A 27,450-nucleotide genomic window follows, 5' to 3' on the forward strand; every position below is an offset into this window, starting at 1 on the left:
GTGGAATACTTAACTTTAATCCATTAATGATGAGCGTCGCTCTTGACGGTACATGATTCAGTATCAATAGTAACTGGTAATGGCGCCTTGCTAGGTCGTAGCAAATGATGTAGCTGAAGGCTATGCTCTATCGTCTCGGCAAATGAGAGCGTATTTTGTCAGTGAACCATCGCTAGCAAAGTCGGTTGTACAACTGGGGCGAGTGCTAGGAAGTCTCTCTAGACCTGCCGTGTGGCGGCGCTCGGTCTGCAATCACTGATAGTGGCGACACGCGGGTCCGACGTATACTAACGGACCGCGGCCGATTTAAAGGCTACCACCTAGCAAGTGTGGTGTCTGGTGGTGACACCACAGAGTGGTCATGCGAGACACAGCTGGTCCTCTTTGTGCATGATATACAACAGGTTCTAGATATCGGCTCCCAGGTTGATGCCATATTTCTCGACTTCGAAAGGCGTTCGACTCAGTTCTGCACTGTCACTTACTCCAAAAAATGTGCGCTTACGGCCTATCCGATGACATATGCGGTTGGATAGATAGTTTTCTAACAGACAGGGAGCAGAAACAAGCGTAACTTCAGGTGTGCCTCAGGGCTGTGTAATAGGTCCGCTACTTTTTACGATTTACATAAACGATCTAGTTGATGGTATTGACAGCGGCATTAGACTGTTTGCCGATGATGCTGTAGTCTACAGGAAAGCAGTATCACACGAAAGCTGTGAATGAATCAATGAGGATTTCCAGAAAATAAATGCGTGGTGTAATGACTGACAGTTATCTCTCAATATTAGTAAGTGTAACCTACTGCATATAACAAGGCGAAAATCCCCATTAATGTACGAGCACAAAATAAATGCCCAGTCTTTGGAAGCGGTAACATCCGTCAAGTATCTGGGTGTGACTATTCGAAATGACCTCAAATGGAATGATCAGATTACACAGGTAACGGGCAAGGCGAACTCTAGGTTGCGGTTTATTGGTAGAATCCTGAAGCGATGCGGTCCTTCAACAAAGGAAATAGCTTACAATACGTTAGTTCGTCCAGTCTTAGAGTGCTGTTCGTCTGTATGGGACCCTTACCAGTTGGGTCTGATTCAAGAGATTGAGAAGGTCCAAAGAAGAGGGGCGAAATTCGTGACTGGTACATTTAGTCATCGCGAGAGCGTTACAAATCTCATAGAAAGTTTGAAGTGGGACTCACTTGCAGATAGACGGCGCGCTAAGTGGAGTGGGCTGCTCACTAAATTCCGAAATCCAGTCTTCGGCGAGGATGTAAAGCATATATTGTTACCACCAACTTTCAAATCGCGCAATGATCACCATTCAAGGATAAGGGAAATTAGAGCTCGTACTGAGGCGTTCAGACAATCGATTTTCCCTCTCGGTCTCCGCGAGTGGAACAGTGGGGAGGGGGGGGGGGGAATATGGGTTTGGCGCGAATTGTGCCCTCCGCCATACACCGCTTGGTGGCTAGCGGAGTATGTATGTAGATGTAGATGTAATATTATCTTTACGGCCGCTACGTCAACACTGCGTGAGGGTTGTAAAATTTTCATTGATTCCTCACTTCAACTTGCTTCTTGTAACTTTGTTAGTGGCCTTCGGCGCGATGGTTGGCGTCTATCTTCAAGTGTCCGCCAATTAAGGTTTTTCAGCTTCTCCGTGACGCTCTCTCGTAGGTCAGCAAACCTGTGTCGATTCGTGCTACACTTCTTTGTGTGCGTTCAATATACCATGATGGCTGAATCAGACATGTTAGCCACACATTTGCGCAATATTCTAGGTTGAATATTTGCACATCTTTTTTCATACAATACTTCGTTATAGATAACGGTATCGTATGCTGCGACACAGTCACGGATCAAAACAGAGATCCAGAAACTATAAAATAAATTCCTTTTATTTCCGTCAATGGCCAGAAAACTTTTTGATCTTTATACTACCGGTTTCGGACAGCGATGACCATCTTCAGATCTGCAGCAAAACATGGGAAAACAAATACAACTAGTGAATTTCCTGTCAGAAAGGTCTCAGTTGGTAGTAACAAGTGAAAAGTCATCGAGTAAAACAGAAGTAATATCCGGCGTACCCCAAGCAAGTGTTATAGGCCCTCTATTGTTCCTGATCTATATTAACGACATAGGAGACAATCTGAGTAGCCGTCTTAGATTGTTTGCAGATGATGCTGTCATTTGCCGTCTTGTAAAGTCATCGTATGATCAAAACGACTTGCAAAATGATTTAGATAAGATACCTGTATGGTGTGAAAAGTGGCAGTTGACCCTGAATAAGGAAAAGTGTGAAGCTATTCACATGAGTACTAAAAGAAATCAGCTAAATTTCGATTACGCGGTAAGTCACACAAATCTGAGGGCTGTAAATTCAACTAAATACTTAGGGATTACAATTACAAATAACCTAAACTGGAACGATCACATTGATAATACTGTGGGTGGAGCAAACCACAGACTGTGATTCATTGGCAGAACACTTAGAAGGTGCAACAGGGCTGCTAAAGAGACTGCTTACACCACGCTTGTCCGCCCTATTCTGGAGTATTGCTGTGCGGTGTGGGGTGTGCATCAGGTGGGACTGACGAGTGACATCGTAAAAGTACAAAGAAGGGCAGCTCGTTTTGTATTATCGCGAAATAGGGGAGATAGTGTCACAGACATGATACATGAAGCGGAGTGGCAATCATTAAAACAAAGACGTTTTTCGTTGCGACGGGATGTTCTCATGAAATTTCAATCGCCAGTTTTCATCTCTGATGACTGAGTTCTACAGCGATTGCGAAAACATTCTGTTGGCACCCATCTACATAGGGAGAAATAATCATCACGATAAAATAAGAGAAATCAGGGCTCGCACACAAAAATGTAAGTGCTCGTTTTTCCCGCGTGCCGTTCGAGAGTGGAACGGTAGAGAGACAGCTTGAAGGTGGTTTGTTGATCCCTCTGCCAGGCACTTTATTGTGAATAGCAGAGTAATCACGTAGATGTAGATGTAGATGTAGAATAGTTTATATCTTAAAACAATAAAATACGCCATGTTACACTATATTGGCAGAATAGCCTCATGGTTACTGATAGCACTTTCCATGTTGGCAGCCTCAAACGTCTATTTTTGCAATTAGATCTAATATATATGCGCAATGAGTGGACGTCCGAACTATCTATTTTAAGCTGTTTTCAGAGAATACGCTTGGTATTGTTTTGTCGCACTCGCCACTTTAATCATCCCAAACGATTGTAGAATGGTTAAAGGCTTCTCCAATGGTAACAATATTATTGAGGAATATATGTACTAGGAAGAAGAGTTTTTGATTACTTGTGGGTGCGAGACTGGTGACTGATAGTGGGACTCAGTTATAAGTGACGATCGCCTGTCTTAATAAATGCATCGGCAGAACTGCACTCGGGATTCATATTCATTTGGTCTCATTGCTTGCACACATTATTTGTGATAGAGATGTAATCATTACTCCACAAGGTCTCTTCGCATCGTATTCCTTGAAGCGTGTATTTTATGAACGTGTAGACATATTCTATTCCCACACGATCCCACAACGTCCCTTCAAACTCAACTGTGAGAAAAATTCTTGGTGGAGGATATTGGTCAACTCCGTGTAGCTTCAACGACGAAGTTTGTCGTAACTTTTTATCGACGTCGATAAGATGTTTAGTCACTAAAGCAACTGACAATCACGAAAACGCCAGTAATCCACAACTAACGTAAATGTAACCCCTGACACCAGAGCGTACACTGGCGTCAACGATTAAATGTATTTTGCTGCGTCGTTCTCGGTATCAATTGCCTACTTTCATGCATTGTTGAGCACGTAGCCCGTACATCTACTGAAGTGTTGATAATCCTTTCTAACTTCCACAACCTCTCTGATGACTGAGTCCTACTGGTTGAAACAAAGTCTCACACTTTAGAATAGTGGAAAATGGAGTGCAGCAGACATCGTCTACTGCATATCTGAATAAGAGAGGGAAGCATAGGTTATCTGAGCTTCTTACGGAGAATGTTCTGGAGCCCACAATCACACAAATTACCGTGATTATTAGTTTCAGAGACATATCTTTTGTAGATTAGAATCCAAACAAAAAGTTTTAAAGGAAGCTGCAGTGGCAGAAGATCCATACAAATTGTGTAAGATATCCCTAAAAATTTGAATTAGCTTGCATCTACAGAATATCAGGGAACTGAAAGATGAGGTACATGAACTTTTTGTTTGGTAGGTCTACGAAGTCATAAGAAGATCGAGGGCCCGTACTATCTGAATACCATATAACCACAGGCCTAGTGAGGTTAAGTATGATGGTTATACATTAGGACTGCAAGTTTAGAAAAACTGAAAGATGTACATTTTAAAGAGATCAGGACACAGACGCATGTCCTTTTGAGCTGAAACTAAAAACATATAACATCTAACTGTATATAGTCCCCGACAAGAAACTCTGAACTAGATTTCAGGTATCTTGATTCTTTGTTATGCTGTCTATCAGACAAAAAGAAGCGAACAACGGCGTGTGGTACTTTCGCTGTATATATTCTAAAGGTATCTATGAGGAAGAATGACTTAAAACATTATTTGGATCATAAAATTTCATTTCAGTAATTAATTTTCCAACACATTTGCATCAAGATAGAACACCGATGTATTATTTTTTTCTTTTAGACAAAAGGTCAGAACAAGCAAATAAATGAGTACTCAGTAGTTAAGGGAAATACCAATGTCGAATTTAACATATTAAATCATAAGTTTTCGCCGTTATTTGAAAATAGGTATCCGCATATACATATACATATACATCGAGTGGTGAGATGCCCCGCAGACCATGCGTTGCTTCCACTGCCTCAGTTCCTTCGTGTCTTGCGGTCGGTTCCTCTTGGTGTCTCTAATCCCCAGAGCTGCCAGGTTGTCCACCCAGCGCTGCCTCGGTCGTCCCATGGTGTTTGGTTTCCCCTCAAGCGCATTCTTCGGCTGCCTTTCTTCTGGTGTACGGGCTACGTGGCCCGCTCACTGGATTCTTTTTATCTTTAGCTTCTGTAGGATTGTTAGTTGTTGCATCAAGAGGCAGATTTCCTCGTTCTTCCTCCTCCTTCATTCTCATTTATCTAAGATCGGTCCCCACATCTTCCTCATTACTATTCTTTCAAATATTAATAGCTTTACCTTTTTTCGTTTAGTCATGCTCCAGGTTTCTGAATCGTACATGACTGCTGGGAATATCAATGTGTTATGGATTCTCATCGTAGTGTTCGCTGATAGTGATTTTGAACCGAGTGTTTCACCGAGGGAATATATGCACTTCATTCCCACTGCAATTATTTCCTGGATGTCCATTACTATCCAGGATCTCAAGTATTTGAACTGGTGAAATCTCTTTAATCTCATGCTATCTATCTCAAGAAATTCCTCCTTCTTTTGTCATCTTCCTAACTGCATGAACTCCGTTTTGTCTTGATTTACCTTTAGCCCAATCTCCCGTGCGTAGTTGTCCATTTTCTGGCACTTTTTTTTTCAACTCGTAATCTGATTCGCTTAGCAGTACTGTATCATCTGCATATTCGAGACATTTGAAATTAGCATCCACCTGCACTCCAGCCCACTCCTGTTGCCTACATTCGCTTATTACTTTCCCTAAGATGACAGTGAACAGAACGCATGAGAGAGTATCCACTTGCCTGAGGCCTATCTGAGTCTCAGACGTTTCTGATGTGACCCCCTCCGAAACGCATTGCTGCCCTTGATCCATCAATACAAAGTTGCACCATTCTCACTAGCTCCTCAGAGATTCCGATGTCTCGCATTGAACTCTATAGGCTATCCGTGTGGATGCTATCGTAGGCACGCTGCAAATCGACAAACATTCCCAGTGCTTTTCAAACAATTGTATCAGGGTGAAAATATGATCTATTGCGGAAGAGTCTGGTCAAAGCTAGCTTGGTATTCCTGTATGTTGTTCGCTATGAAAAGTTGTAATTTTCTGAGGTTAATGATAGACAGTACCGTGTAAGTCACATTCCGCAAGATGATACTTCTGTAGTTACCACATTAAATTTGCTTCTCTTTTTGTACATCGCAAAGAGAGAGGGGGGTGATATCTTGTACATAAATATATGTAAACTGATCCATTTGATGTGTAAGAACCAGACATCGCCAGAATATTAATTAGAAATGAAGCTAAATGTAATGGAATCACAATATCATGTAATGTGAAACGGAACTCTGTGTGTTAACATGAACAAATAAAGATAATGTTTTAGTTGCTTACTACAAAATTTACTTCATATTATTACGAAAAATTATTAAAATTTCTAGCACTATGTGAACAGTCTGAAATTAATAATTCAGATAGCAAAATTGAATGTATATGGAACAGAGGGAAAAAATAGTTGGGACAATAGATCACAGTATCTAACATCTCTGTTTATTTTAATGGAAAGGTTGTACATAATAATTTACAGGTATGAAGTACTCTTAATGACTATTTCTCAAATGTAATGGAGTTAATATGGACAAGAGTTCTGTGGAAAGATCTGGGCAGTATATTGTGAAAGCAATATGCTCTTGCCCACCTCCAGACATGAAATTAAGAAAATAATAAACTTTCTCAAAAATAAAAACGGATAGAGTTCATGGTAAAATTTCTAAAGAATTACTGCCGTAAAACAAGTCCTATCCCCTCTGAAAAATGTGATGTATCACCAAGTCATGGCAAGTTTGTGGTTGAAATGGTTGTTGACCTGAAAATGCTCTATAGGAATCCTAGAAAAACACGTTGGGACGTGTATAGGAAAGACCTAAACTCACGCTTATCTGAAGATAAAATTTCGACAAAAATTCTTTAGCTTTAGAGGAAAAGACACAAGAAATGTACAAGTAGGAATGCACTTTGATGGAACAATAAACGAACTGCAAGGGAATCAGGTAAGAAGACTGGTCAATTTTGCAAAAAAGAAAGGACAATGGGTAAAATTTCTGCCCTTGCTAAATACAATCTTGCTATTAAGCAAGCAAAACAATCATTCTCGAAGGTATTCTGTGAGGAGATGGAATGTACAGCTGTCAAAGCCAGACTTTAGAAAACCTTCACAAGAATACCAACAAATCCAGGAGGCACGCTAAGAAAGGAGTATGTAGGTTACACAAAAACAGCGCATGACAGTCTGGATGTGCTCCTCAAGACTCAGTTTTCTCAATGCACTCCGATGGATGATGCAGACAAAGACTCAGTCCTGATGAAGTACTGGTTTACAGGTAAACCATGCACCGTATAGATATGCGCCTAGTAGAACAGTTCATGATGGTCTGGCTTTACTAGACTGCCAGGAAGAGATAACACACAAGAACTGGGGAACAGGGGCTAAATCCACTGTTGTTTTATCCCCCTGATTAAATCATATGAAACAAAATCAAGTCAGGGCGTTTTTCCGGGGATATTAAAGTACGAAATTGCTAAACCCCTTTGTGGGAAATGTGATAGGACAGATACCAATAATTCCAAATCTGTTTCACTACTGAGATCATTTTCTACGGGTTTTGAAAAAAATGTGGACTCTAATATAGTCTCCTACCTTGATGATAATAACATACTAGGTAAGTCATAATTCTGATTTCAGAAAAGCTGTTCAACTGATTATGATATCTATGATTCATTCACCACATTATACAACAATTATACAGGCTAGTCAGAAATAATCTGAAAAGCATGTATGGGTGCTGCGGGGTAGATTGTGCTGAGAAATAACTGTTAAGAAAAAAATTCGATACGTTGCGCCATTTCCGATTTAATTAGAATTGAAATTAGCCAATCAGGTCGTTGCGAGCGCAAATTCAAGCAGCCTGCCGGAGACAGTGTCACCTACTTGAACTTCGTTTGGTTTCGTCAAACCGAACGAACATAGATTTTGCTCACCTGCCTTAAATTTAACACTTCCGAAAAATGCGTATTTTAACTGGTGATGAGGATTTGAACAAGTGGCAACTCATGGACCCACAGATGTCCGTGCATTATTGCATTTTATCCCATATAAGTACTTGAATTTGCGCGCATAATGACCTGACTGGCTAACGTCAGTGCCAGTTAAATCGGAAACGGTGTAACGTATCGAATTTTTTTCTGAACAATTATTTCTCAGCACAACCTACCTTGGAACACCACTACACGCTTTTCAGACTGTTTCTGACCACCCTGTATTACTCGATCGATTTTCTCACTTTTCTTATTTTTTACTCTTACTCAGCACTCACGCAGCAACACGTTTTCTTAAAAGCTACCAGTTTTTAGATAAATTATCGTGAATTGACTCAACGGAATTGTCCAGGAAACATGATTTTAGGTTAGATTTGAAAGTTGCTTTGCTACTTGTCAGACGTTTTATGTTATTGGGAAAATGACCAAAAATTTTTGTTGCTGCATATAGAACTCCTTTGTGAGCCACTGACAGCTTCAGTAATGGGTAATGAAGGCCATTTTTTCCACTACTGTTGTAGCTATGGACATCACTATTTTTCTCAAATTGTGACCAATTTCATTAGGAAATATAAGTATTGTGATGGTGTACTTAAAATGACTAACTTCTTTAAGAGGTACCTACGTGACGACTGCGGGTGAATACGACATTTTTTCTTACAGTTTGCTTTTGTACAATCAGTTCATTCTTTCTAAGTGATGAGTTAGCCGAGAAAATTATTCCATAAGACATTACTAAGTAGAAATATGCCAAGTATGTTACGATACTGATTCACTTGTTTCCAAGACTAGCGATTATACGAAGAAGAAAAGTAGCTGATCTGAATTGATTGAGCAGCTCAGTAATATGCATCTTCCAAATCAAGATTTCACCAATATATACCCCTAAAAATTTGGAGCATTCTACACTGTTTGCGGACTCCTGCTCATGTTTTACATTAATTGCTAATAGACTCTGTTCGTTGTATAGAACTAAATATCGTGTATTTTCGAAAAGTAAAGGTGAGGCCGTTATTAGAGAATTACTTAATAATTTTTTGAAAAATATCATTAACAATCTCTTTTATTGCTTTCTCTCTAATGGAATTTATTATAACACTTTTATCGTCTGCAGAAAGTACCAATTCTGCTTGATGAAAGTTAAGCGTAAGGTCATTCGCATATACAGGGTGTGTCATAATTAATAGCGTACACGCATACAGTTGAAAGTAGAAGATACTAGAAGCAAAAAAGTCTCAGTACACATAGGGTCGAAAATGCATACCTTAAGAGCTACGAGCAATTTTTCATCTTCGATACTGTGAAACAAATCTCTTCTACTGCAAGTTCTTTGCTTTCCATATTTTGGGAGTGGTAGAATGGACCAAAACAATTTGCTGCACACAATTGCAATTTCTGGCGTAATGAATGTCGTACACGCCGCAGTACATCTAATGTAATGTCGCCGCAGGCTGCCACAATACGTTGTTTCATATCCTCTGTGGTTGTAGGCACATCACGGTACACACGGTACATGATGGCCACCACATTTAACATCTATTGGACTGACATGTCGGGACACACTCTATTCCACTACGTAATTGAAAACGGAAACCACGTGTGTACGTGTACCTCACCCCTCATGGTAATGTACATGTTCGTTAGTGAAAAAGACCAATAAAAAGGTATAGCATGTGGACGTAATGTGCTGTTCCAGTCTCTTCTGTACCTAAGGTCCATCACCGTTCCCTTTGGATCCCTACGTAATTCGGTGCTCTCCGATACACACGATCGAACAGCGGTGGAGTGGTACTCAAGCGTCAACTTTAGGGTACAATATCTCCGGATGTAATTAACATTTTACAATGCAACAAACGGCACTGATTACGTATTTGTTTATATGTTCAGATGTGCTAACAAAACTAACGGGGTTCCATTTAAAAAACGTAGGTTTGTGTTAAAAAAACATATTTCCGTGCATTTTTTTATGGTTTGTATTAACCAATTGCACTAGGCCGTCTCCTCACGTTCGGTCTGTGGAATCGATTCGTCAGTATTTGATGTGGTTTACGAAATATATCCAGCGGTAACGTTAGGTGACTCGCCCTGTATATAGCAGCAGTCTCCGTAAACGAGTTGAGTTCTGTTCTATTCTGGCTGTAGATCGGTGGTCGTAATAAACGTGCTTTCAGTGCTAAGTGTTGTACTTCATTGACGACCTTCCTTCATATTTGGACATGATTCTAGTTACGAGTTATGACGTGATAATATCATACTTAAGAAAAAGAATGCAGGAAGCTGTACATCTCAATATATATTTAGAGAATATATATATATATATATATATATATATATATATATATATATATATATATATATGTGAGGGTGTGTGTGGGTGTATATAGTTTTCCACATAATCCTCATCAAACATAATTTTTTTTTTGCAGATGATATAGGTGTTATAATCAATTTCAACTGATGCAAATCAGTTGAGGAAATTGCAAATAAGGTGTTTAAAGGAATTATTGTCTGTCTTTCAGCAGCTGATCCCCCACATAATTTTAAGAAAACAGGGTACTGCATATTCAGTTCTGCACATCATAGGTTGTAGTACCTGTGATAAATTTAATGCAGAAGTCAGTATGTAAAGCAGAATCTTGAAAAATGTTGGTAAAGATACTGATGAGAACGTTAATTGGAACATTGTAGAGCTTCTTGCAGAACTCAGTTCAGCCACTTTGGCACTTGATGTTATTGCAACCCTTGGAGAGTGTCGAATCCGCAGATTAATACTGATTACTCATCTTCATTCTTTAATTTCATGTGGAATTGTGTTCAAGGGTAACTTATCTTTAAGAAATAAAGTCCTCATTCCCAAATGCATACCGCAAGGATAATGTGTGCAGATCACCCTCGATCATCTTGTATATAATTGATTAACGAGTTTGGTACTCGTATTTTACCTACAGGATCACAGTACGGTATATAGTTTATCTCATGAATTTTTTCCTAGTTGATCCATTAGAGGTAAAACGAATTATGACACATACAATGAGAATATTAAAAGAGAAAAATAACCTTTATTACTCTTCATTAAACTTGAGTTTAGGCCAGAAAATGCTGGAAGAGAAAAATCTTTGATCATTTACTCAATGTTATTAAATGTCTCACAGATAGCAAAGCTAAATTAAAAACAAATGTGCTGACAAAGTCTGTCCTGGAAAACGCCTTCTATTACATAGATGAATTTAATTTAGAATCTTTTAGCTTACTAATTGCAAAAGTGTTGTATACTTACTTGTGTTATTAAACTAAATACTAATTTCTGCTATGCGACGTAATTTGTAAATTGTCATCATGCAGTCTTATTTAAATACCAGTTAAGTTAATATTCTATAAAGTGAATGGATCCAAAGATTAAGATAAATCATACAAACCAGCACACAGTTAACTAACTTCCACGAGCCGGCTAGTGTGGCCGAGCGGTTCTAGGCGCTTCAGTCTGGAAACGCGCGACCGCTACGGTCGCAGGTTCGAATCCTGCCTCGGGCATGGATGTGTGTGATGTCCTTAGGTTGGTTAGGTTTAAGTAGTTCTAAGTTCTAGGGGACTGATGACCTCAGATGTTAAGTCCCATAGTGCTCAGAGCCATTTGAACCATTTTTTAACTTCCACGACCTCCTTGATGACTGAGTTACCTTAACTTGATGTGTGGTCTAGAACCAGTGTCAATGTCAACAAGGAAAGAAAGAAAATGACGACTTTACGATCCGTCGACGATGTAGTCATTATAGGCTGAGCGTAAGTTCCGTTTGGCGAAGGAAATCACTCGTATCCTTCTCGAATTAATTGTACCGGTAACTACCTCATGTAATTAGAGTCCTGTGTTTGATGTACAGCTGGAGTTCGGTGAAGAGCTGGAGAACGTTTCGAAGAGATTATTACACGTAGAAACTTTCACATTCACACAGAATTTTATAGACACCAGCGAATGTTACGCCAGGGCTAGCCTTCGCAGACTGCGGCAGATCTGTGCCAATCGTAGGTGATCGACACTTTGTGGTTGAATCGCGCATCTGTGGGATCTCCGTTTTTTCTTTAACTGTCATCTGCTTTGCTGACGAAGGCAGTGGTGGAAGTTTCAAAAACTCAGGCATTCATACAGATTAACGCAACAAGTTAACGGGAAACATCTATTAACTATTTTTCAGCAGAATCACTATAACAACTGAGAGAATTGTAGTTACAGGTTCCAGCTTCCCCATCTTCTCTGCAAAAAAGACTGCATCGTGTCTCTCACAAAAGGGAGGAAGTAGGGGATTAACGTCCCGTCGATGACGAGGTCATTGGAGAAGGAGCCCAAGCTCGGTTTGAGGGAAGAATGGAGGTGGAAATCTGCGAGTCCTTTTCAAAGGAACCACGTGGCATTTTTCCTTTAAGCGATGTATGAGAACCGAAGAAAACCTAAACTGAATGCCTGGACTGGTATTTGAACCGCTATCTCCCCGAATGCGAGTCCAGTGTCTTAACCACAGCGCCACCTGACCCAGTACCTGTCTCTCGAACCATGTCTTCACGGTGTCATGTAGTTCCTTATTTGAGGATTCCACAGGACAATAGTTAGTCAGTGAGACTGCATATTGTGAGGCACTACGACGGTTACACAGTTCCATTCAAAAAAGACGAAGAGACATGACGTCGATCTTCTGCACGACAAATGTTGCTGCATCAACACTACAAATTTTTCAACGAGTCAAATAGGAGGTGATGGACCACTTCCTCCACAGTCTGGGCCTCTCACCAAGTGGCTCCTGCCTTTTCCTGGAAGTGAGGTTTTACTTCGGACGAAGAGTTATAGGGCACTGGCGATCACGAGATACACTTTTGTAGAGAGGATATTCAAATTTGTACACTATTACTTTCAATTTGCACAACCATCGAGGACCGAAAATAAAAATTTTACGAAAGAAAAGTCTCCAAACAGCCGTATATTTTTAGATGTTATTTTACTTAGGCAACTACTTTCGGCCTTTTATTATTACCACCTTAAGGTCCCTATGCATTCCATGTACACAGAATCAGACAGATCGACACGTGCATAACTGGAGCCATCAATACCAGGATTCTGTGAATTCTAGACCAAAGCCTCCTGACACCATGACGTGTGGAAGAGCGCAGAGTGTAGGAATACATAAGGCTATTTCTCATTCAGAATATTCTTTGTGGTTTTATTTCCGTTCTTGATTTACTGTGCTGCGCACAACACGATTTGATAGTTGATTCTCATATTGATGTGTTTGTACTTTCACATTTCTACATATGCACTTCCTTTGACGCATGCGCAAAGAGAGATATGAACTAACTCACATAAACTATATAACTTTGTTAATTTTCGTATGTTATTTCATTTTGCTATCGTTTTTATTTTATGTAATCATCACTAGTGTTTGTTTTTATCAGCTTGCTTTTGTATCTATACCAGTTGTACGTCATTAAGATTTACTTATGTCGATGGCTGCATGGGGAAAACCGAAATGTCAATCATGATAACAATAAATAAAATATGTGCACTTCCTCAAGAGCAACGTCCTATAGTTCATATGACGTCTTAATTTCAGTGTAAGTCGAAAAAAGGCACTAATTAAATCATTTATGTATTATGTGAATGTGTGTAGCATTTAGCACCCTAAGGAACACCACGAAACATGAAATGTAGTACCTTCTTTGCGATAAAGGGCCCATCAAGGACTTAAAGTATAAGATTAAAGGCATAATCGCATGAAAATGAGAATCAGTGCACCATTCTACCAAGTCCGCCGTTAAAAGGCACTGGTGACAGAACTGTTGATCACTGTTGAAAAGTAACCTTATATTCACACAGCCTCAGACTATCCTACAAGTGTTACATAAAGGTTAAAGTCAAGCAGATAAGTATGCTAATATTTGCAAATAAAAATAGAAACTATTTTCGTTATGTTAGAGATTCAAATCTATTTCCTACACGCAGCTCAGTACGTTGTTGTTGACGCCAGAAAGTGCAGTACCAAGTACTTAAAAATCTCAAATGATGTTTACCAAAATATGAAAATTGGAAACGATATTTGGTTCTGAGGCCCTCTGCGAAACGCTTATTGGTCTTTTCCGTCTCAGGTAACTTCGTCTTCGTCTTTTTTATTTAGACTTGACAAGACGTAGGACTAGATCCGTTGAGGAGGAAGGATGGGACGTGGTCTTTTGAAGGAACTATCACAGCGTTGACGTGACGTGTCCTGTGGAAACCAATAGAATATGGAATGCGGATGGTCGAACTCGGATTAGAACTTCGCGCTTTAAGAATGCAGGGCGAGTATTTTTACCACGGCGCCATCTCAACCTGCCTCTCCTAAGTTCACTGCTGACGTTCATTTAGATAGCTGATCTTCTCACCTTGGCACTAATTCTTTGTATTTCAAGGTAGCTTTGCTGTTCCGCTAATCTGATAAATTTATATTCTCTCCCAGCACGTCAGCTAGGCCCGTAAATCCGTAAAACACCATGCGTTAGTAGATAAAACAGTGTAAACATTTGCCTCCTGTAAGATGATAAGCATGCAACGTGCCCCTGCATTGCAATGTTTTAACACGTACTAGCTTTAGTACGATGCATGGAATCTAGGTATGCTAGAGTCATATTAATTAGAAAACACGTAAGAATCTGTGATGGATATGGTTTAGTCGTTTCTCCGTCTTTCGATCGCCGTAACTTTGACAACCGCTGGTAAACATTCGAAATGAAGACATACACAAACCCCGTAACGGAATGAACGAGTAGAAATTCGTCATTTCATCTAATGTTGGGAAGTGTTTCGTCAATAACTCTTAAATCATTTGCACTTTCCACGTTACGGAAGTAACTTTACTTGAGTTAAATATTTGTTTTTGTCATTAGAAGATTTTTTTCTGTTTTTCACAAGTACATCATATAATTGTGTCTACATGGCTCACGCTATTTTCCTTTTCTTGTTTCTGGGTGCACAAGTGAACTTTGTGTAAAGCATGATTTGCATTTGTGAATTATTATACAACGGTACATTAAAATGCCTGAAGTTTCCAAAACGATGCAGCAGCTCACGAACTTCAGTTGTCACAATGTAGTAATATTAAATGGGTCTTCCCGAAATGAACTTTGCACAAATAAACAGAACAAAAATCGTGATTAGCAACAGAAGAACTTTTGACATTAAGGAAACCATTGCTTCTTTCAGTCGCAGGCATTCAACAACCGCTAAATATGGATAAAACAAAGTAAAAGTGATTGTTGTGTCACGTATATTCAGATACAAACTGTTAAGACATCTTAAGTTATTTAAACCGTAATTCAGCGCTGTCGTTCCATTCTTAATTACTACTGATAACACCTGGTTTCTGGAAAATGTAGAAATTATTGTGATTTTCATTCTCATGAATCCGTTGCTAAAAGGAATTCAACAAACATTGTGTCACCGCATCACTGATGATATAGTAAGCATGTGTCCAAAAATCTGAAACCAACAAGAAGTTAAAAGATAGTTTATAACCGTAAAAATATAGTAAAATTCCAACTATGGAACCATCGACAGTTGACACATCTTCATCATCATCATGACCGTCACGTTCTCTTCGCTCTTTCTCTGATGGTTCCTTAATTGCTTGGTAATTTCTACATATTGAATGCTACAGTACATAACTTATTGTCTCGCCTCTTTCTACCTTCTTACTCAAATAGTTTTCCTCGACAATTTCGTTAAAAGAGGTCCTTTCAACCGTTTCTAAAAGGTGGTTGTAAGGCCTTTAGCTATTAGTTAACGACGAAGTTAGTACGTATTTCATACCCAATAGTAAAGCGAAGATGAAGAAGTCTATTGAATAACCTCTGCACTCGTCTCTGTTTTGTCGTGTATGGTGAAAACAGGAAATGGAAGGAGGCGCTGTAGCATACTATGACGGCAGTCGATAAAGCAACTTCAGCTGTTGGACAAATTATTACCAGTAGTGTATTTTGTTCCTAGACCATAAGTTGATATACATGTACTGGTGCACCTACCATGCCCACCGATTCCTCCAACAAGTGGAGACCGAGGAAAGGAATTAAATTCCGTGTAGCCGCGAAATCATCGCACTCGACCCCACTTACAGGCGCGAATCATGCTGGGAATCATTACACTGATTAATCACGGGAATATGAGTGAACATAGAGGGTCATAGCACAGTCCTACCACCGAAAAGAGCCCAAACTTGACACTATGACTGAAAATTTTGTGTACCGAAGATTTACACTTACAACTACATCTACATTTCTTAAGCCCCATTACGGTGTGTGGCGGAGAATATTTTGTGTATAAATGTCACTGCCTCCTTTTCCTCTTGAAGTTATGAATAGTTCGCACGAAGAACGATTGCTGGTAAGCCTCCATGTGTGCTCGAATATCTCTAATTTTACGTCCACGGTCTTTTCCCGAGATATGCTTAGGAGGAAGCAATATATTGCTTGACTCGTCTAGGAACGTACGCTCACAGAACTTCAACAGTAAACCACACTGTGATGCAGAACGCCTTTCTTACAACGTCTGCCAGTGAAGTTGGCTGAGCATCTCTGATGCTTTCGCGCTAACCAAATGAACCTGTAACGAAACGCGATACTCTTCTAGAAAATAATAATAATAATAATAATAAACCCCGTGGAGGCCCGGGAAAAGAATAGGCCTCCGGTATGTTCTGCCAGTCGTAAAAGGCGACGAAAAGAACAAACCACTAATAGGGCTAACCCCCCTTTTAGTGTGATTAGTTGGTTAGGACAGAACTAATGAAGCCTCGGACAAGCGCCGTCACGGTCGGGGACGACGCTTGAACCCTATGCCCGCCCACAATGGCAACGACACTGTTAGCCAACTGGAAAATGATTTAAATCCAAATAGAGGTGTTTTGCAGGATATGCTTCCTGCAACCACCCTAGAAGGAAAACAAAGACAGAGGATGAGATAGTCAGATGAAGTTAATCGACACCTCATGTTCTGTTATTACCAAGCAACAAACCTAGGAACCAACACAACTGGATACAGATCACAAGTATACACAATGTGGTGTCACCGCCAGACACCACACTTGCTAGGTGGTAGCCTTTAAATTGGCCGCGGTCCGTTAGTATACGTCGGATCCGCGTGTCGCCACTGTCAGTGATTGCAGACCGAGCGCCGCCACACGGCAGGTCTAGAGAGACTTCCTAGCACTCGCCCCAGTTGTACAGCCGACGTTGCTAGCGATGGTTCACTGACAAATTACGCTCTCATTTGCCGAGACGATAGTTAGCATAGCCTTCAGCTACGTCATTTGCTACGACCTAGCAAGGCGCCATTATCCTTAGCTATTAATCTTGTGATGCATGTACCGTCAGACCGATGTTCACCAATTATGGATTAAAGTTAAGTATTCCAACAGCTACGTACTTTATTTGCTAGGCTCAAATCCTTTAACCGTTCCAGACCTCACACCAGCCTGCGTGAGCTTAAACGCGTGTCTTTCGGCTTCACCTCCTAGTGGCTTGGCTGTCTTGCCAAGTCACAACACACAACATTTATTACCAGATACCCAGAATTAAAATTTTTAACAGAAGAACGACTAGCTGATCAGATCCGTGTAATAATCAAAAATAACAGGATACCCCAGTCAGAATTAGAAAACATCAAACAAAAAGTACAACAAATACTGGAACAAAATAATGTGCAATCAGAAGAAGAAGAAAATACAGTAATGGACTCAAACATCCCAGAGCAAACAAACAAAGACCAACACGCATCAATTAAACAATCAGAGGAAAACGAAATCTTAAGACAGACACCAGAACAAGCACAAATAGAACACGAAGTGACACACATGTTAGATATAGAAGAGAAATTTCAGCTGACATATATAGAATACAAAGACACAAATACAAACATTAAACCATTCTTGCATAGACCGCCAAATAACCCACAAGTCGAAACAACAATAAAAACTATCAACACAATCATACACAACAAAATACACTCCTGGAAATGGAAAAAAGAACACATTGACACCGGTGTGTCAGACCCACCATACTTGCTCCGGACACTGCGAGAGGGCTGTACAAGCAATGATCACACGCACGGCACAGCGGACACACCAGGAACCGCGGTGTTGGCCGTCGAATGGCGCTAGCTGCGCAGCATTTGTGCACCGCCGCCGTCAGTGTCAGCCAGTTTGCCGTGGCATACGGAGCTCCATCGCAGTCTTTAACACTGGTAGCATGCCACGACAGCGTGGACGTGAACCGTATGTGCAGTTGACGGACTTTGAGCGAGGGCGTATAGTGGGCATGCGGGAGGCCGGGTGGACGTACCGCCGAATTGCTCAACAAGTGGGGCGTGAGGTCTCCACAGTACATCGATGTTGTCGCCAGTGGTCGGCGGAAGGTGCACGTGCCCGTCGACCTGGGACCGGACCGCAGCGACGCACGGATGCACGCCAAGACCGTAGGATCCTACGCAGTGCCGTAGGGGACCGCACCGCCACTTCCCAGCAAATTAGGGACACTGTTGCTCCTGGGGTATCGGCGAGGACCATTCGCAACCGTCTCCATGAAGCTGGGCTACGGTCCCGCACACCGTTAGGCCGTCTTCCGCTCACGCCCCAACATCGTGCAGCCCGCCTCCAGTGGTGTCGCGACAGGTGTGAATGGAGGGACGAATGGAGACGTGTCGTCTTCAGCGATGAGAGTCGCTTCTGCCTTGGTGCCAATGATGGTCGTATGCGTGTTTGGCGCCGTGCAGGTGAGCGCCACAATCAGGACTGCATACGACCGAGGCACACAGGGCCAACACCCGGCATCATGGTGTGGGTAGCGAACTCCTACACTGGCCGTACACCACTGGTGATCGTCGAGGGGACACTGAATAGTGCACGGTACATCCAAACCGTCATCGAACCCATCGTTCTACCATTCCTAGACCGGCAAGGGAACTTGCTGTTCCAACAGGACAATGCACGTCCGCATGTATCCCGTGCCACCCAACGTGCTCTAGAAGGTGTAAGTTAACTACCCTGGCTAGCAAGATCTCCGGATCTGTCCCCCATTGAGCATGTTTGGGACTGGATGAAGCGTCGTCTCACGCGGTCTGCACGTCCAGCACGAACGCTGGTCCAACTGAGGCGCCAGGTGGAAATGGCATGGCAAGCCGTTCCACAGGACTACATCCAGCATCTCTACGATCGTCTCCATGGGAGAATAGCAGCCTGCATTGCTGCGAAAGGTGGATATACACTGTACTAGTGCCGACATTGTGCATGCTCTGTTGCCTGTGTCTATGTGCCTGTGGTTCTGTCAGTGTGATCATGTGATGTATCTGACCCCAGGAATGTGTCAATAAAGTTTCCCCTTCCTGGGACAATGAATTAACGGTGTTCTTATTTCAATTTCCAGGAGTGTATATTTCATATGAGAGTTTGAGACCTGTTATTCTATTGAGTGCATGCAAGATCTCCAGCATTCTTTGAGCATACTTCCGGTTTATAACTAAAAGGGCAAGGTCATCGGCAGAAGCTAAACATCCGATTTCCAGGTTCTTTCATTTCTTCCCAACGTAGTATTCTTTCTAATTTCACAGCTTCTTCCCAGGTTCTCATTGTTTTCTCCAGGACGATATTGAAGAGAACTGGAGATAATCCCTCTCCTTGCCTGACCCCTGTCTTTATTTCAAAGGGTTGAGAGACGTCTCCAAAAAACTTTTCTCTCGAGATAATATCTGTCAGGGTTTGTTTTACAATTTCCCATTTCCGAATTCCTTTAAAACTCTAAATAAAGTTTGTCTGTCAGTTGAGTCGTACGTTTTTTTTGAAGTCGACAAAAATTATTACTCTATTATGGCTCCTTATTGCTCTATTTCTCAGAATGTTCTTAAGGTTGAATATCTGTTCCAAGTATGATCTGCCTTCTCAGAAACCAGCTTGATATTCTCCAGTGAGGCGATCAGTCTGTTCTTCAATTCTTCTCAGCAGGACTCTGCGGAGTACCTTATAAGTAACTGAAAGTAAGGAGATCCCTCTATAGATGCTCGGATCCGTTCGACTGCCTTTTTTATTAAATGGATGTATGAGCGGAAATTTTGTCTGTCGATATCTTTTCAGTTTTCCATATTTCTTCTATAAGCTGATGTATTCCATCTGCAGCGACTTGTTCTTGTAATATTTTGAAAGATGGAGTAGTGTAGAGATAAGAGGGAGGTTGTTCAAAAAAGGTTCAAATGTGTGTGTATTCCTAAGTGAGCAAATTGCTGAAGGTATCTGTCCCTAGACTTACTCACTACTTAAACTAACTTAAGCTAAGAACAACACACACACCCATGCAAGAGGGAGGACTCGAACCTCCGGCGGGAGGGGCCGCGCAATCAGTGACATGGCGCCTCTAACCGGGCGGCCACTCCGCGCGGCGAAGGCGGTTGAAATGCATGCATGTCGAAAGGAACTTTGCATCGTCATCAGAATAACACAGGCACTGCAGTATCGTATTTATCTGCCGATTCCGTCCATGTCACTACAGGTGTTCAAAGTGGCCTCCGTGGGATGCAATGGACGCGTTCACACGTCGCACTCTGCCGCACTCTGCCTCTCTCTGAATAGCGTCACAGGCGTCGTCAGTACGCTGTTGAAGGTTTGCACGTCAGGAACTGGTTCAGCATACACCGCTTTTCAGATGCCCCTGAGGTAAAAATCCAGGAGTTTAAGTCCGGTGATCTAGCAGGCCATGCTACAGGGCCTCTGCGACCTATCCAACGACCGGGGAACATCTAGTTGAGGTGTCGGCAAACTGTAATGAGGAAGTAGGTTAATGCTCCGTTAAGCAGAAACCACATAACCTGTCATATTGTCAAAGACACATTCTCAAACAACCTAGGCCGAGTAGCCCACACGAAGTCCAGGCATGTTCCTCTGTCGAGGCGTTTGCTGAATCAATCCCGTAATTGTGATGGTCTGGTGAAAAAACCGCAGACAAAATCCTTCCCGTAGAGGGAAATCCGCTGCTGCTAATCCTCGCACTCGTTGCAGGTGATAGGGATGGTAGCGGTTGTCATGGAGGATACACATAATCGTACTTTGGCTTACACCATATTCGCAGGACACTTGCCTGGAGCTTGTGCTAGGATTCGTCTCAATATCTTGTAGAACCCGGCCCTCCAAATCTGGTGTGCGCACAGTCCGCCGACTCCTTGCACATTAGTCTGTCTGATAGGACATACGATCACACAAGCACCGAATAAGGGCTTGGCATGTTGTGTGATGTGGTTGGTGTCTGTGAGGGTACTTATTTTGGTATAGCCGTGCTCCCTATCGACCGTTTGCATCTGCTCGGCCATACAGAACCACCGTCTCGGCTTGTTCTCGACGTCAATACCGAACCATTCTGCTGCTTACAGAATGCTTTGTCAGTCATACAGTTTGCAACACGTAACTTGGCCAGAGAATCTTTCATTCGTCAGCACTATCTACCGTGGTATCGATGCGTTTTGGGGCACATGTCCACAGAACTTCTTTTCCTCCATTTTCAGTCCGGAATCCGACCCTGCAGTTGTCGGTTTTATTAATGTTCACCCCGTATACTTCTGTATATATACACTCATGTTTAGAAAAAAACAGAACACCTTGATCGACTAGACATAGGGCGTTCATATTCACAGGACACGTACACTGGTATGTTCTGCAGAAATGATTAGCATTTCAGTCACCTCGGTTCAGCATGTGTCGTGTTGCCTAGAAGACACAGGGTTCGCTATGGGCCCTGATAACTTATTCCATATGTGATGGCATCGACACGTATAAGGCGCGAATGGCATCCTGTGGTATAGCCATCCATGTTGCATTCACACGGTTATAAAGTTCGTCTGAGACGGTTGGCATTGGATCACAGCGCTGCACCTGTCGTTTCACCGTATCCCACACATTTTCGATTGGCGAAAAGTCTGGTGAACTGGCAGGCCAGGGCAAAAGGCTGACATCTTGCGACACCGAGTTGTTCATGCAGCAACATGTGGTCGTGCATTGTCTTGCTGAAAAATGGTATCGTGTTGTGCAGGAAGGAAGGGTGGATGTCATTCACGTAGGTCACACTGGTTACAGCACCCTGGACAAGTATCAGCTGTGATTTGTGGTTGTACCCAGAAGCACCCCATATCACAAGGCCTTGAGTTAGCGCTGCATGTCTTGTACGATTGCAGTCACTGTGATGCGGCTCCCTATGTCTTTGGCGAACCAAAATGCGGCCATCATTTTCAAACAAACAGATCTGGATTCGTCCGAAAACTCTGTTTGATGCCATTCCTGTCCCCAATTATCCATCTAGAACGTGTCTGGACATTCTTCAAAGGTAGACGGAGAAATGGACGACGCACACATAACCCATGCCGTAAAAAACGGCGACACTGTCACCCCTGATAGTGTACGATGTTACATTCTTCCACTGTTGCACCAGAGCCGAGGAGGACGCAGATCTGTCCTGCAATGCCATTTGGATGAGTTGTCGACATTCTTGGGGCGTGGTCTGGGTGGTGCGACCTGACCTATCTCGTCGTGTTCTACGGCCTTCCGTGAACCATTCTGCACACACCCGTTGCTCTGCCGAAACACTTTGTCCCACACGAGCAGCAGTTTCCCGGATGGTTGCACCACATTTTCTCATTCCAACGATACGCCCTCTTTCAGACTCACTGATTTGACGGTATGGTTCGCGCATACGTCTGTGAGGCAACCTGCACATCTACTCAAGTCACACTGACCCATTACCTTCGGTTTATAGCGACAACGAGAGCAGCAGGCACATTTTACCGGTAGGTGGTGTTGCGACGCAATATCGATGTTGACCTTGAACTATCGGGCTGACACGATATATATATATATATATATATATATATATATATATATATATATATATATATGTGTGTGTGTGTGTGTGTGTGTGTGTGTGTGTGCGTGTGTGTGTCCTTTATTGTAACGTTGCGGTATTAATGCACTTCTTAGGATCACTGTCTACATAATTGTTTGTCTATTTTATATAATTTTGTTTTATGCAGTACATTATAGTTTACAGTGAGTTGACGTAAGTCATCAGATACTTCCTAATATCGTGCAAGACCGCCTTTTACCCGGTGTAGTGCAGCAATTTAACGTGGCATGGACTCAACAAGTCTCTGGAAGTCCCGTGCAGAAATAATGGTTCAAATGGCTCTGAGCACTATGGGACTCAACTGCTGTGGTCATTAGTCCCCTAGAACTTAGAACTACTTAAACCTAACTAACCTAAGGACATCACACACATCCATGCCCGAGGCAGGATTCGAACCTGCGACCGTAGCAGTCGCACGGTTCCGGACTGCGCGCCTAGAACCGCGAGACCACCGCGGCCGGCGCCCTGCAGAAATACTGAGCCATTCTGCCTCTATAGCCGTCCACAATTGCGAAAGTGTTACCGGTGTAAGACCCTTTGCACGAACCGAACTTCGATTATATGTCATAAATGTCCGATGGGATTCATGTCAGGCAACCTGGGTGGCCAATCATTCGCTCGAATTGTTCAGAATGTTCTTCAACCCAGTCGCCAATGATTATGGCCAGGTATCTGGCGCATTGGTATACATAATCCATCCATGAATGGCAGCAAATGGTCTACAAGTAGCTGAACGTAGCTATTTCCAGTCAATGATCGGTTCATTTGGACCAGAGGGCCCAGTCCAGTAAACACAGCTCATACCATTATGGAGCTATCATAAACTTGCACAGTGCCTCTTTGACAACCTGGATCCGTAGCTTAGTGGGGTCTGGCCCACACTCGAACCCTGCCATCAGTTCTTACCAACTGAAATCGGGACGCATCTGACCGGGCTACAGTTTTCCGGTCATCTAGGTTCCGACTGAAATGGTCACGAATCCACGAGAGGGGCTGCCGGCGATGTGTTGGTCGCAAAGGCACTCGCGTCAGTCGTCTGCTGCCATAGCCCACTGACGCCAAATTTCGCCGCATTGCCCTAACCAATACGTTCGTCGTACGTCCCACATTGATTTCCGTGGTTAGTTCACCCAGTGTTGCTTGTCTGTTAGCACCGACAACTTCTCGCAAACGCCGTTGGTCTCGGTCGTTACGTGAAGGCCGTCGGCCACTGTGTTGTCCATGGTCAGAGGTAATGCCTAAAATTTGGCATTCTCGGCCCACTCTTGCCACTGTGTATTTCGGAATACTGAATTCTCTAACGATTTCCGATATAGAATTCCCATGTGTCTAGCACCAACTACCATTCCAAATTCAAAGTTTAATTCCCGTCGTGCGGATCACCTGAGTACAAATGACAGCTCCGCCAATGCACTGCCCTTTTATACCCTGTGTACGCGATATTACTGCCATCTGTATATGTACATATCGCTGTCTACAACTTTTGTCATCTCAGTGTGTAGCTTGTCGGTAAGACCGTCAGATATCCTGTTTGCGTCATTATCTCACATAACTGCCTGAAATTAAAAATAAAAAAAGGAGGTGCTATACGCTACTAATTCTATTGCTCATGAGCGTTATGATGTCTTGAGAGATTTTCTATTTTTGATTATTTTTGTTCTTTTAATGCGGGTATTGTATACCTAATTAGCGTGTGTATAAAGCACCAAGTAGCTTCCAATCATTTGACGATTTCAAAGGGCTACATTTTCAGCAGTTATCAAGCCCTGTCTCACAGATGGAAGTCAGAAGTTTAATTCTTGATGTCTGACTGATTGTGGTTTGTGCTAGCTTATCTCTTAAGTAATTAATCTTCGGCTAGACGTCTCCATCCACACACGATCTTCAGCTCTTCTTAATATAATGTGAAAGGGTACGCTGGTTATCTTTGCTTGATCATCCGTCTACTTGCTGCTCTTCCTCGGGGTCTTCTGCCTTAGATTTTGCCTTCCAAGATTTTTTTTTCTAAATTATCCCCTTCTCTTCTCAAAATGTGCCCATGGAATTGGAAGTATCTTTGGCTGACACGGGAAAAAGAAATGGCTCTGAGCACTATAGGACTTAATATCTGTGGTCATCAGTCCCCTAGAACTTAGAACTACTTAAACCTAACTAACCTAAGGACATCACATACATCCATGCCCGAGGCAGGATTCGAACCTGCGACCGTAGCGGTCACGCGTTTCCAGACTGAAGCGCCTAGAACCGCACGGCCACACTGGCCGGCGCTGACACGGGAAGATGAACTTCTTGTGATGTTAAGTTCTTCTGTAATGGCAGCATTGGTTCTTCTTACTGCCCATGGTACACGTAACATCTTCCGACAACACTATGTCTCGAATGCATCAATTCGGATCTTGTCCCTAGCTTTCACATTTCAGGTCTCACAGCCGTACAAGAACACAGGAGACACCAACATTCCCAACAGTTGCCTCTTCGTAGTTTCGGATATTATCCAGTTATGCCAGAACTTTGTGAGTTTAACAATTGCGGATCGGCCAAGGACGAGTCTTCGTTTTATTAGAGATCCTAGATATACACAGTCGTTCATTCACTCTCCCCGTGTTGCAAAGGAAATACTGAATGAAAAGCATCCCGATCGTTCCAATAAAATTGCCAGCCAGGTCCCTTAATTTGATTCCTTCTGATTTCTTTCTATGGGAGCTGTGAGAAATGAAGTCTATCATGGAGCCCCAACTACGCCAGACGATATGCGCCGTCGAATAGCCACAGCATACAACGGTATATCATCCAGTGTACTTTCATATACTATTCTATCTCTCGAACGGCGATTGCAAATGTGCCTTGCAGTCGATGGTAAACAATTTGAGCACATGGTTCAGTGAAGTGTAAAACTACGCTTCATTAAGGAAAGTATTTATTTCGTTGGTGACATATCGTCAGTCATTATGAATAAAATGTTTGGTTTATTTAAAAGTGCTTTCCGTAGAATTAGAATTTCGAGTAGTACTTATAGATACATTTGTCCGAAACCAGGTGTTTTACCTTTAAGATGCATTCAGGCGTCTCCAGGCAAAGATAGGTCAGGTATTTTTTTTTTCAAATCTAGGAAAGTTAATACAGTAGTTTCTTTTTCCCGTGAATAGGACTGTTCATCATTATGAAGTACGAACGACCGGCGTTTTTGTATCAGCTTTGACAAGTAATAGTGACGGAGAGGGTCTAAATGGAAAACTGTTGACGAAACTGTAGTTATTTCCATAAAACCTGGAAACGTACGTGCATTCGAAATAGTTTTTCTATGCCCCACCTGACGCCCCAGAAACTGACATATGCCGTAGTTCCATACACAAATATGATAGCTGACCCTGTATCTACGTCCTACAGGACTAGCGTAGGTCTGTCTTGCTGCACATAACGATGGGGTGTAGCACGAGAGCTCTGCTTGGCGGTGTTTACACCGCAACAGCCTACTCTGGCCGCAGTGCTTTCCAGTTTTAGTACATCCTCGGATTCTTTCGCGAAAGGCTTCAACGTCAATATCAGCAAGCGCTGTATCACTGTAACTGTCTGTCCACGAGCTATTGATTGCATTTATGAAAAGTATACGGTTCCATTTCAAAAAAGCCGTACTTGAGAGGGTTATCAGTGCAAAACATTAAGTGACCTCAGTACACCACAGACTGCGGAAACTTCTCGTTTCGATATTTGGAACCGTTCACAAAGTAAAATGTGTGTTACGTCTTACATGACTTACGCTGTGTAACTTTAGCATAAATCCGAAATTTTAATACGAATTCCACAAGCAATTTATAAATGTCTTTATTCAATGTTGTCAAGAGTGTTAACACATTCAAGGGAAGTTCTTGATTTACGTGGACCAGCTCCGCAAGTAGCCAGTCTATTTTTTCTGTGTCTAGAGCAGCCAAACTATATGTGTGTGACGTCCTGGATCTCCTCACAGTCTCAGTATGGTGATGGTATGACTTGGATTCTGTAGAAATGTTGACGGTGTTAGCTATGATTGAATTTCAACCTCGCAATGGTTCTTACTGTCTCTTGTTCCCTACGCCATTTGAATTTCATATTCCATTTATCAGCATACCATTCGGCTCTCGGTAATATTGTGGGTCGACTTGTCTGTACCAGGTGCCTTTTTCTAGATCTTTGGTCTCCCGCGCCTTGTTCCATTCGTTTTCGGCCATGCCTTTGATTACAGAACCACTGGAATCCATCTCTGTTGTACTGTATTCTTTGTCGCATTCTTTCCCAGTTTTTCAGATTTCTCATTCCCCACAATCCCAGTAAGCCATTTCGTCCATACAAATAATATCTCCGTAACGTTTCTTCGTAGTTCTGATACAACAACTATTTGATATGGTGAATAACAACTCCTCTGTCTTTACCATTTGATGTCAGTATTTGCACAGTGGAGACTGAGTCCACTATTATTACGATACCGTTACGTGTGATAGTCATACTGTATCTTATTGGCCTTTTAACAGCCAGTGGTATA

The sequence above is a fragment of the Schistocerca piceifrons genome, chromosome X (assembly GCF_021461385.2).
Source record: "Schistocerca piceifrons isolate TAMUIC-IGC-003096 chromosome X, iqSchPice1.1, whole genome shotgun sequence".
NCBI lineage: Eukaryota > Metazoa > Arthropoda > Insecta > Orthoptera > Acrididae > Schistocerca > Schistocerca piceifrons.